Source organism: Protopterus annectens, chromosome 12.part0, assembly GCF_019279795.1.
Source record: "Protopterus annectens isolate FY-2018-M chromosome 12.part0, PAN1.0, whole genome shotgun sequence".
In the NCBI taxonomy this organism is placed as follows: domain Eukaryota; kingdom Metazoa; phylum Chordata; order Ceratodontiformes; family Protopteridae; genus Protopterus; species Protopterus annectens.
The window spans coordinates 1,254,390,243-1,254,403,012 of record NC_056746.1 but is presented as its reverse complement, the minus strand read 5'-3'; the positions used below and the strand labels follow the sequence as shown (position 1 = coordinate 1,254,403,012).

General features: G+C 38.6%; 1 protein-coding gene across 1 annotated transcript in view; it reads left to right on the top strand.

The window, feature by feature from the left end:
* The window catches only part of NECAB3 (N-terminal EF-hand calcium binding protein 3), a 1,629,394-nt gene that overhangs the window by 462,346 nt on the left and 1,154,278 nt on the right, over window positions 1-12,770 (top strand). The window lies entirely within an intron of this gene.

Sequence of the window (12,770 nt, the reverse complement as noted above, 5' to 3'; positions counted from 1 at the left end):
TGCAGCTGTAGCATTGTCACCTCACAGCAAGAGGTTCTCCCATTCGATTCTCGATGGGAGTGCTTTCTGCGTGGAGTCTGCATGTCCCCCCTGTGGTCGAGTGGCATTCGAAAGACATGCATGAATGGGCATGCCTTCGTTGAAGGGCAGGCATCGGGCTGGCACCTTGGCACCATACAAATCTATTGCCAATCATTAGCGGACCGGAGTTCCGCTGTGGTGATCCCTAACTGGGAAAAGCCGAAAGAAGAACAATTTAGCTGATAACCCACTAGCTTATAGTTACATCTGCCTTGGTTTTTTTAGTATTCAAAATAACCTCAGCATTCTGTCCGCGATACTTTTTTAGTGTGAACCAGTCATAGTTTATTCTTAATGTCAGCCCTACATCATTCCATATTGAGCCCTATTTGAAATCCATTGTGGACTATGTAGATCTCTATGGCTGCTAACAGTAGCTGAAGCTGAAGCTGAATAAAGTGCTTCATTGTTGGCTGGAGGGTCAGAGACTAGCTGAATGAAACTGAATAGTCTAGAAGAGTAAACGGTAAATAGACAACCCCAGACTTATTATGAATTGGTATCCATCCATTCTAGTTAGTGAATCTGTCCTGTCTTCTGGAAAAAGAGAGCATAACCAGTATGTTTATTATGTGTTCCCTTTGACAATTCAGATCAGTTAATACTTGAATCACAGGTGATACAAATGGAAGCTAATATACTTTCATTTGTACACGGACAGCCATTGCTAACAGAAAATGCGGTTCTCTTCCCACACAGTAATGCAGAATAGAAATACTTTCATCAGTAAAATGTATTGGGGACTGCAGGTGAAAACTGCATGCCTTTTGAATAACTAGCAGAAATCAAATTAAACTTAACAGCTTTGGAACTGCATACTCTATTGATTAAACTTCCAAAAGAAATATATTGTTGGAGGTATGCCATCAGCGTTTCATGGCAGATTTTTGTATTCAGGTATATAACCTTGATCCGAAAGCTAATAAAAGATACATTAAGTACAGAAACACATTTATTGTTTTAAGAAATAAGGTATACAGCACAAGATACCATCAAGAATTTTTCCATGTACTGAAGAGTTTCTAAGTCAACTATGCATGTAAAGATTTTTGACAAGTCTGTCCAATGCTAACAGAGTACTTAACCTTCAAGTGCTGTACTATAAAGCTACACTTCTGTATGGGACTGTATATAGGAAGATTAAATCACAGAGTGCTGCCTCATTCTATGCTTTGTGTTATGACTTTCCCAGCATTGCTGGAAAATGGAGTGCTTAAATATTTCCTAGCTCCACGTTAATGAGTCACCTCACTATATAAAATAACATACTCCAAGTTTATCCTTGTACCACTGTCCAGCTCCATGTCCATAATATGACCCAGGGCAATATCTGCAGCATGCCCTGATGGTCAGTGAGATACCACATCTTGAAATATATTAATGCTGGATAGAATTGTTTTATGTAACATCTCAATTTTTATGTTGTGATTGGTAACATATCAAATGTTCAATGGGGCATCCATGCTGATTATCAAATGTTTATTTCTTACCTGTTGTCTAAATGTTAACTCTTGACTGCAGCTCAGAGCAGCACCCAAGCACTCCTGCCACATCCTTTCTTGACATCATGACTAAACCATAATTATAATCTTCCAACAGTGTTTGATTTGTTATTGGCTATTGATGTAGGCATGCTGCTGCTCATTTGATTAACAAAGGCATAGCTGAGTAAAGGTAAAGCTGACATGTTAAAGTTTCCCCTTCCAGGTATTAGCCCAGTGCTCTAAAATCAAAGACCACTACCTGTTCATGTATAGGCACTGATCGACTGGTACAAGATGCACTCTGATAACAGGTTGCCCTGTAAGTAATCATGGCTCATCTAATTGCCTTATAACTGCCTCAGCATATTCGGTTGAGATTGAAACCTAGATTCTTTTGTGGGGTCAGTGTTTTGCAAGACTGCTGTCCATTTGAATAGGGGCTTTCACCTTTCCCTACTGTGGTGTGACCATAGCATTAGTGTGGATCTACTTTAGCAGTGGTAATGCCAACTGCTCAAGTTACAGTAACTTGCTGCTGAATGTTTGACTCACGGTGTACTTGACATCAGTACTGAGTTTGAAAATGTGTTTTGTGAAGGGGCAAGCACTCCTTTTCTGATGTAGGAGTTCTGCCCCTAGACCAAATGGACTATACATACATTGTGACTGAGGTTGCACAATTTTGGAGAAAATATATTTAGATACACAGTTTACCTATTACAGTGCCTTATAACCGAATGAGCAATGAACAGCAGAATGTTGAGGAAACAAAAGGCAACACATTAATGAACATATGGTTGAATTAACTTTGGTCAGTACTATGTTTGGCTGACATCTGTTTAGTTGACAAAATTTGGTCAGCTAAGCAGATGGTCAACAGGTGTGTGACACTGCACAGTTCCTGAGATTAAGGAATATGCCCTTTCCTGATACTGTCTGAGCTCAGACTTAGTATAGATAATTAGCAGGGGGCTTGGCCCCCTTCAAAATTCTTTTTTTTTGCATTTGCTGAGTTTTAATTTCACATTCCCCAAGGTTATTGCTCTGCATGTGTAGCCACTTATCAGTGTTTATGTTGTTGATGTTTTGTGATCGACATCTTGAATGTCAATGTTTAGGTGTTTATATTAAATTCTATAGATCTATATAAAGGTGCATGTTGATTCATCTAAAATTCAAATTATCCCCCTGCACCCCATGTGTAGTATTCGGCCCCCACACACCCCAACTTATATATGACAACTTCACAGTCATACTACAGTGGAAGAAAGGGAAAATGCTGGACATGCACCTCCAGCTCGGATAGTCCAGCACCCTGTATTAAGGGAAACTATAATATTAACTATACATCTTTAGGAAAAGTCATACCGGTAATAAGAAGTCATTTTACAATGCACAAAAATATTTGCTCTGTTCTTTTTTTCTTACATCACTGGTTTAGATGAAATTGATATGCAATGTATTGATTGGTGAAATTGCCTTTAGGTGTGACAGTAGTATATGAGTGTATGTGTGCGTTTGTATGTATATGTGTATACACTTCTGCAGGTATGTTCTATGAGAGACCAATGTCCTGTTCAGTATAAGGTTCAAGCCTTTTGTCCATTAGCTGCCAGGTTAGGCTTCATCATCCCTAAGACTCTGAAAAGGGTAAAGAGATTGTCAGCAGTAGATGGATTTTGTTTTAAATTGTGTTAAAGTTCTTTACTTTTTAGCTTCTGCTCACACTGAAGTAATTATGTTTATGGTAGTCAGTGTTAGCAGTGCTGTTTGGATTTCCATTTTTTTTTTTTTTTTTGCGATGTACGTACATACCTACATACAAATATTTCAAGCATGGGCATTAATGCCCTTCTAGCTTGCCAATATACCAAAATACTTGTTCCCATAATAAATGCCCAGGCTGTTCTTAAAAATATCTAAACTAGTACTTGCTTTAATATAATTTGGTAGTCCATTCCATGTATTAGCTACTCTGTCAGAGAACCAATTAGTACACTTCTCATTCCTATAGAATCTTCTACGTAGGTTGTCTGATGATTCTCTATTACTTTTTGATAACCCAAACATTTCCAGAGGTAGTTGTCTCTAAATACCTTATATACCTGAATAAGATCTCCTCTTAGATATCTGTAAGAAACACTGTACGAGTTCAGATATTTTAGTCTTTCATAATAACTTAAATTTTCACATCCATGGATGCCCTTGCTGTATTTCTGTACTCTTTCCAGTTTACTCATGCTTGTTATAGGGTTTCCGTACTGTTATTCCATACTCAAGTTTGGGTCTAATGTAGCTAACAATGACTTCATAATTTTTGATTTCCTAGACTTTATAATTTTTTGTTATACAACCCATAGATCTATAACTATCATTAACCAATTGGTTGATATGATTAGAAAAACTCATAGCTGAATCTACACATATATCTAGGTCCTTAAATGAGTCTACAGTTTCAATCACTGTGTACTGTATTAAATATTCACCTTTCAATTTATGTCTTCCAAATCTCATATGCTTTGCTTTTGATATATTTATCAACATATTGTTCTCCTGCCTCAAATGGTCAACGTAGTCAAGTTATTTTTCAGACATGCCTTATATGTAACACATGTAATCAGTTTAACTGATTTCATAGACTGTAGAAAAGTTTGAATCTTAAAAGTGAAGATTTTTTAGATGTTTGTTCAGATAATAAGATAAGATTTAAGGAAAAATAGGACTGATTCTAACAATAGTACTAGATTAAAGAGTATCAAATATATAAGAGTAGATATAAATGTTCTATTATATGATATTCTACACTAGGATTACAGCTAAAATGTAAAACCTAGGAACATAATAATAGTAAAATACATAATATACTAACAAAAATAAAAAGAGATAAGAATAAGTAGATATGTATATAGTTAAAGAATATAAATATGTATTTAAGGGTGGGAAGCTGGCATAGTGGTTTAGGTGTTAACCTTATAGTTACAAAGTGCAGGGTTTTATTCTCACATGAAGTAATTGACTGGGCTTTGAATGGCCCACAAGAGCAGTTAGCAAAGTACTAATTTATGAGCTTATAATCCTATGAACAACTTTACGTGTAGTAAATAAAGTAGAAAAATGTCAATCATCTGACCTATTAATTAATTGATATGAAAATAACAGACTTCCTCTCTATAGTAGACCAGGAAATATGATTGCAGAGATATTCAGTTTGGTCAACTTATAATAAAGATTCTGAGGACATGTTTAACTTTTCTTATAATAACTCACTGACAGGCTTTTTTAAGATGATGCAGACTAAAAATCTGAGACACAATATGAATCAGAAGTATGAGTCAAGCATTGTTAATCTAATGGAGAGTTTGAAAGGTAGTTTGTTCATCTTTTTAAACAAACTAGGAATACATTATTCCCTGGTGGAATGTTTTAGGGTTATATCATTAGGTAATTTTTACTTGTTTCATAAGTTTTTTCCATAGTTGAAGATTTCATATAGTTTTATATATATATATATATATATATATATATATATATATATATATATATATATATATGGAGTATGTAATAAGTTCTGTACATAATTGTGATGTTATTATACCTGTGATTTTTCTCTCTTATAAAAATGTCGGATTTTAAATGCATATCTATTAATACAAATGGATTGAATAATCCAATAAAAATGGAGAGGCTGGTCAAATACTTGCCAATTACATAAAGCTCAAAACGTATTTCTACAGGAAACACATTTATTTAATAAAGATGTAAATAAACTTTCATTAAAGAATTGTTTGGTTTTAGCAGGTTCTGTCTTTTGAGCTAAAAGAGGAGGCACCCTCATTTTATGGAAGAACTCACCAGTAATGTCTAAAGTAATAGATAGCTATGTTGATAAAAAATGGCCTATTAAGCATTGTTATAACTGAGTGGAACAGAAATCTATATACATTTGTGAACTCTTATTCGATTCCAGGGGTTGGAGCTAAAGATGCAAAAAAATTCCTTGGACACTATAGCCTATTACATGAAAGTTGAAGTCTTAATGGCTGGTGATTTTAATTGTATTTTATCAGGCAAAGATTCCACTACGGATAGAAAACAGAGAATCACATTTTCAGCCAAATACTTAACAAATTTTGTAAATCTAATGAATTTAAAGGCTATATATGAGCTAAGGAAAACAAATTCACTTCAATGTACCCATTATTCATATAGATATGGAATTCATGTCCATTATCGGACCGTACTGCTATAATCTATAATATTATTTTAAAAACTGACTATTTAATACATCACAAGAGATCACTAGCATACATTATTAAAATAAAAGGATTCAAGGATTGGTATGTTAAAGAGATCAAAAATTTCCTAGAAATAAACATGAATGGTGAAATGTCTGATGTTTTCCTATAGGATTCACTAAAGGCTTACTTAAATGGAAGAGTTACAAGCTGGTGTATTAGTAAAATAAGAAAATGAGACAAAGAATTGAATACACTACAGGCCAAAATAGACACACTAAACTTAAATGTAAAACCAAATGACATTATCAGTTAGTCTGAACTCAAAAACTTAAATACAAAATATGTTGAAATTCTAAATCATAAAGTTTTAATAAACCTGGAAAAACTTAAACTTCAGACACATTCAGTAAACCCTTTAAGCTCACATAAACCTGCTCTTAGATCATATAAAATGAATAAGCTAAATCATATAAAAGAAATTATAACACATATAAATAATAAAAAAGAAAGCATAACAGATATTAAAGGTATTCTTGAGGGCTTTAAACTGTTTTATGAAAATATAAATAATAATACAAATAACCTAGATAATGATGATATACTTGAAATGTTTCTAGGGGAAATATAAATAATAAAATAAAAAGTGAACAAATAAAAAAATGATAGACCGTTCACTTTAACAGAAGTAAAAGATCGAATAAAACAGTTAAAAATAATAGAGTGCCAGGCTTAGATGGTCTTAAACCAGAACTATATAAATACTACCAGTTAATGGAGTTAAAATATTAGACAAGGTCTATAGAGAAATAAAAACAACTGCTGAAGTCCCCCCATCATGAAAATATTCCCTTATATCACTTTTTTTTAAAACAAAGTAAAGATTCTACAAAGTGCTCATCATACAGACCCATTTCACTTTTAAATGTGGATTATAAGATGTTCATGTCCATTTTAGCTAGCAGAATTAATCTACTTATACCTAAACTAATTAACAGTGATGAAACTGGGTTTATTTTAAATAGGCAAGTACAGGATAATATAATAGGAATACATTCATTAATAGACTATGCAAATAAAAATAAAAAATAACTTTCTATCATTATTTTTGATTTGGATAAGGCTTTTGACTCAGTTAATTGGTCTTACCTTTTTAAAACACTTACAGTGTATAATTTCTCATCTGAGCTAATTGCATTAATTTCTAAGTTATACAATAACTCGTGTTTAATTTAAAATAGGTTATTTTCATTCTAATTCATTTAAATTACAAAAAGGCACAAAATAAGGTCGGTCATTTTCACGTTTTCTTTTAGCGTTAGCTATAGAACTCTTTGCTAATAGTATTAGATCCAATAACAACATTAATGGTATCAAAATAAAAGATGATTTTGACTAAAGATTCAGTTCTTTGCTGATGATATTTTACTAACAATAGGAAATATAGAGAATTCACTAGAACATATAATTAGTTCTATGAGTCAGTTTTAATAAATCTCAAAAAAGATTTTATCGGAATAAAACTAGTACATTATTAACTAATAAGAAATTAAAAAAATCATATAAAAAGAGTCTAACTGTAAATCTTAAAATGCACTCACTTGGAGCACTCCTTAAAATGGAGAACATCGATATTTGTGCTGCAACAGAGATCTGGTTCAAGGCAGCAGAAAGTACCCCTGCACTACTAGGCTATAACTCATTCCACATCTTTCGGCCCCAGAACTTGGACCGAAGCTCCAAAGGTGGTGGTGTTTCCATATTCATAAAGGATGCGCACACCTCCAGACTGGTAGCCCAACATAATGCATCAGAGATACTTCAGGTGCAACTAACATTGGGTAGGACAACGATTCAGGTCATAGCCTGCTATAGGTCCCCAACCATGTCCCAAGACTCACACTCCACGTTCCTAAGCACCCTGGAGAATATTAGTGTCCAACCTAACACTCTCTTTCTAGGCAACTTCAACTACCTCTCCATTAACTGAGAAAACTACTCATGTACCAATACACTTGCCCAACATTTCCTGGAGTTCATTAATTCCAATGCCCTGGACCAGCTCACTCTTACCCCCACTAGAGGTAGCAAGATTCTTGACCTGGTCATTACTAACATAGTCAACCATTGCTCTACACCAATAGTCAGCTTCTCCCTGGTTATATTCTACCACATACTAATCACCTTAAAAATCCACATCCCCCCAAAGGTAACCACCATGCAAATGGAGAATAGTTGCACAACCTCCGAATCATACACCAATGCACTGTGCGAACATGTACACAAATGCATGGATCTCGCCATACCCAATAGAACCAAGACGCTCTCCTCCAAAAAAAGGAAGCCAATCTGGTGGTCCCCTGCCATAAACAAACTCTACAACAGAAGGAGGAAACTGATGCGGAATAAGGTGAAGTCCCAAGATTGGAAAAACTCCCTTATCAGCCTCAACAAAAAGTTAAGATCCCTCATCAAATCCTCTAAAGCTAGCTATGAAATCAGAATTGCAGCAGATAGTAAAGACAACCACAAGGCCTTCTATAGTTATGTAAAGAATCTCCACGGCAATACCCAGATTTGCTCTGAGCTACTGCACAATGGTACCTCCTATACCGAGCCAACAGATATTGCCAATATACTGGCCAACAGATTCAGTGCCACCTTTACCCCTTCCCCCCAAAGGACCAATCATAAAATACCAGTAGATTGTCAGGCACTCAGCATTACTGCTGCACAGGTTAAAACAGCAATGTCCAAGGCCAAGAATATAGCTTCTATGGGACCTGTCAATATCCCTGGCTATGTTCTACATGAAATACAAAGTGAACTGGCATCTCACCTGCGTCCCTGTTCAATAGCAACCTTACCTCATGCTTTGTCCCTACTGAATGGTGCACTGCTACAGTCATCCCTCTCCACAAAGGAGGAGTGACTACAAACCCTGGAAACTATTGCCCCATTAGCCTGGTGAGTCTGATATGCAAAGCTATGGAGCTTATCATCATGGACCTAATAAACAAGGCTATAGGGAATCTCCAAACTCTGGATTCCACACAGTTTGGTTTTGTGAAGGGTAGATCATGCCTGCTCAACTTGGTTGACTTCTTTGAGTCAGTCACCAGAGCTGTGGATGAAGGCAAGGTGGTTCATACAGCCTACCTTGATCTGGCCAAGGCCTCTGATACCATTCCCCACTCAGGAATCATAGAAAAACTCACTAAGCTAGGCATCATCCCCTATATCACTAGGTGAGTTGCAAACTGGCTCACAGATAACACCCACAGTGTTTAACTCCAAGTCAGATTGCCAACTAGTCATAAGTGGAGTTCCACAGGGTTCAGTCCTATGTCCTCTCCTGTTTAATATCTACTTCTCTGAAGTCCAGGCCAACACGAAGGGACTCTGGCTGACAAAGGTCACAGATGGTTGCAAGTTGAGAGCTATTATTAACTCCCCAAGTGATGTTGACATCCTACAGAATGGCCTCACTGAGACCAACGACTGGTGCCAGAGCCATGGCCTTAAGCTCATTGCCAAAAAATATGTCTTCATCCCTTTTGGGAAAAACCTGGTTCCCATGAATTACCACAAAGTCCACTGAACACAGAAGGCATTATAAGAGATCTGGGAACACAGGCTGACAGTAACCTCTCTTTTGACCACCACATTGCCACTATGGTCAGAAAGTCCTTCTATGTGGCATATCTCATTACTAAGGTTTTGCATCCAGGAATAAAGAGGTCATTGTCTCCCTCTACTCTTCCCTCATTAGGCCAGTCATTGAGTACAGTGCCCCATTTGACATGTACCTCACTAGACACCTGCAACAACTCCAACTATTCTCTTTCACATATTGCCTACTTAGAGGCGATCTCTGCTTGACTTACAAAGCCATGTCTGACCCAGCTCTGTTAGAAAAGCTACATCTAAAGAAATCCCAATCCCTCTGAACCACATGCTCCAGAGACTTCAACCTTATTACCACAATCAGCAGAACGTACTGGAGGGACAGATTCATAACCCAGAGACTGCCCATGCTATGGAATATGGAGTATGTGCACCTTCCTGACTGGCATGTGTGGGTCTTATGGACACACGTGTCACTCAGCCCATTTCCTGCAGTGGGTTTTGTCACCCTGTGTAGTACTGGCTAATATGGTGACTCCAGTATATGTTACAGATGTCATGGTGTCACTATGGGTGTCTACTGTCTGCTGCCATAACATTCACCCACCCAATTCCCTTGCATGCTCACATCCATACCATAGCTACAGGTAACAGCACATTCTACTCCATTTGGCAATTGGTAGGTTGATTGACTTACCTTGAGGGTGTGCCAGACTTGAGGATGGTGCTGGAGGGCTGCCTATGTCAGATGCACATAGTACACTCCCTATACATGGTTGAGCACAGGTACTGTCATGTTTGGCATCCCTTTTAGTGTCTGTGTGAGTCAGAGAGAGGTGTCATTCCCTGGGTCCCTACTGTATCAGTGCATATGCTATGCATTGCCTCTTTGCCAAGGCCAGGTCATACTGGGCACGCCTCCTTCTGCCTACTGGGGCAGGCTCAGGTTGTTCCTTCTCCGAGTCCCTCTGTGCCTGTACACACCTTGGCATTGGTGGGGGGCTGTGTGGCCCTGCCCATGCTGTTCCTACTGCAGCTGTTTCCACAGGATCATATTGTGTAGCATAGCACATACCATAACAATTTGGGAACATGTAGCTGGTGAGTACTGCAAAGCTCAACCTGATGTGTCCAGACACCGGAACCGTGACCTGAGCATCCCAAACACACACTCTGTTATATGCCTGGCCTGTGCGTCTGCCTCATTATGGCACTGTTCAAGTGTGTGTGCATTTCTGATGGGTGTCATCAGCCACGGCTTCAGCGGCTACCCAACATTCCCCACTAGGTGACTGTAGGGGATGTCCACATTTGCATTTCTGTGGTACAGCTGCATCAGATGCCAATTGTGTGAATCGTCATAGTTTTTAGGGCAGCCAGCACACATATTCATTATAATGCTCTGGGCATCACATATGACCTGACAGTTGATGGAGGGGATGCCCCTGCAGTTGATGTACGCCCTACCCTGCTCACCAGGTGGTGCTTTGATGCATATGTGTGCAGTCTATAGCATCCACTATCCCAGGATATTCTGCTATTTGGTGGAAGAGATGCATATTGCTGGTCAACACCTCATGTGTGTTGAGGAAATATACGTGCTCACTGGCATGTGCTGCCATGGCATCCAGGAACTGGTGGAATACTCAAGATGCTGATGCCTGTGAGATGCCCATAATATCCCCAGTTGTGCTTTGGGAGGTACCTGTGGCTAGTATACCTAGGCCTACACATACCTTGGTATCCACTGGGATGGGTTCCCCTCGGCTAGTTTGGTGTGTCAGGTGTGGCCGACACAGCTCAACAATTTGCTGTAGGAGGTCTCTGTCCACCCTATAGTGCTCCACTATCTCCAGCTCATGTAGCCCCTGGTAGGGTACCCTGGGTCTGTACACTCTTCTCCATCTCCTGACTGTGGGTTGTTTGGCAGCATTCACATCCTCACCACCCTCAGCCTCTTGCACATGTTGTTCTATGTTGCCTGCTGCAGCCCTTCTCATTTTGTAAGTTTGTTTGTTAAAATTTCCCCGCTTGTTTACACCAGTTGTCTAGAGTGTGGAAAAACCAGAGGGGAAGGTGTTTACTTAGTTTATAGTAGTGTTCTGGGCTGGGATTGTCTGCTGTCTGTGTAATTGGCTGATTCTGATACATTTCCCCTGCCAGCTAAGCTAGTTCTCCTTGATTACCTTCCTACTGCTGTTTTCCCTTCCCATTGCCTCCCTGTTTAAGCCCGTGTGTGCGCTGTGCAAACAGAGTGCTCATATCTGCACAGAGCTGCTATTTCCTGGTTTAACTTCCTTTTTCTTCCTGTAAAACCCGGTGCGTGGCGCGCACACCTGCTTACACTTTGTAAAGAGTGCTAGGCAGGTTTGGACACACCTCTAGCTTAGCTGTGCTAAGCTAGGAGCAATCCCAAGCCACAGGGCTCCATTCCACTTACAGTATGCCTGATCCCCCCAAGATGTCACCTATATCATAGTCTTGCACTCAGCTATTTATACTCTTACACTCTTGGGAACTGCCTCACACCCTGGGGAAATCTGGGATTCACTATCCTTTCCCTCATTTGCATAGGATTGCTTGCTAATGCATAGTTGCATGTCTCATACTGAGCCTCCCCCCTTAGCAACCACTACTCACTGGCCAGGTTGTCTTCTGCCTGCCATTGACTTGCATGGCAGAATACTGATTTTAGTTAGAATGCTCATTTTAAGTTTATTTTCTTATCCCCCCCCAATCCCGTTTGCGCACTGCTGTCCTATGCTTAAACAGCCGAGATCGGCGAAAAAAAATAAAAGTTGTTTTTTTCATTTTTTTTATTTTTTGCAATGACAATGGCCTTATACTTGGCCATTGGCATGCTTACTTAGTGATATGCAACCTTTATTTGGAGCTGTCATAGCCCCGTTTTTGATTTTGCAGAAATGTACTCGGTTACTAACCGAGTACATTTCTGCAGATAGCACTGGTCTTGCACGGACTATTGCAAGCTTCCTGGATTGCAAAATCACCTTATTTGCATGGATTTCTCCTGCAAATGAGGTGATTTGCATACCAGGGCTTAGTCCGTGCAGGATTAGTGCTGGAGCTCTCTTGCACGCCCCCTGCAGGCTGTTCCTGAACTGCACGGCAGACATATTGCCTGCTTGGGCTCCTGCACTCATCTTGCACTCCGTGTAAGCTTATGAGAATCCGGGGGCATATCTTTCGCAAATTAATAAAATTCTTAAGTTAGAGTCATATGTTTAGACAATACCTATTGGAATTACTCCTCAAAAATTAATAATGGAGACTTCTGTGAAGAATACAAGAAAATAATATTAAAATCTACAAATAAAACTGC